The sequence below is a fragment of the Brassica oleracea genome, chromosome C7 (assembly GCF_000695525.1).
Source record: "Brassica oleracea var. oleracea cultivar TO1000 chromosome C7, BOL, whole genome shotgun sequence".
NCBI classification, from domain to species: Eukaryota; Viridiplantae; Streptophyta; class Magnoliopsida; order Brassicales; family Brassicaceae; genus Brassica; species Brassica oleracea.
Genome location: NC_027754.1, coordinates 34,989,805 through 34,990,256, shown reverse-complemented (window position 1 = coordinate 34,990,256; position 452 = coordinate 34,989,805).

Below are 452 nucleotides of genomic sequence, written 5' to 3'. Positions count from 1 at the left end.
CCTTACGATATTTCTTAAGCTCACACAAAAGCAATGCAGTTTCCACAATATTTAGCTCAGCATTGACAATTACAGGATATGTGGAATTCGGACCTAAGAAAGCATACCTGAGCCCCTTGGGAAGGGGGTTTAGCTCAACCTTAGGAGCTTTAAGCTCGCTCCAGGGATCCTCTGGTTGGTTCGACAGAACAAGCGAGTCAGGTGTAGGGGTCGCTCTAGATGGAGTGGTTTCGACCCTGCTGCTTGCCTCCTCTAGACTTAGACTCGCTACCATTCTTTCCATACTCCTTGCGGAATCAAGCATCTTGGCATACCCGTCTGCATCAATGTTTACGACACTCTGCTCGGCCTCAGCTCTTACTAGTGCAAGCTCAAGTGGGTCTTCTGTAAGAATCTCCTCGATCATTCTTTCGCGAGGTTGCAGCGGGTCAATCCCTTCATTAACCTCAAAG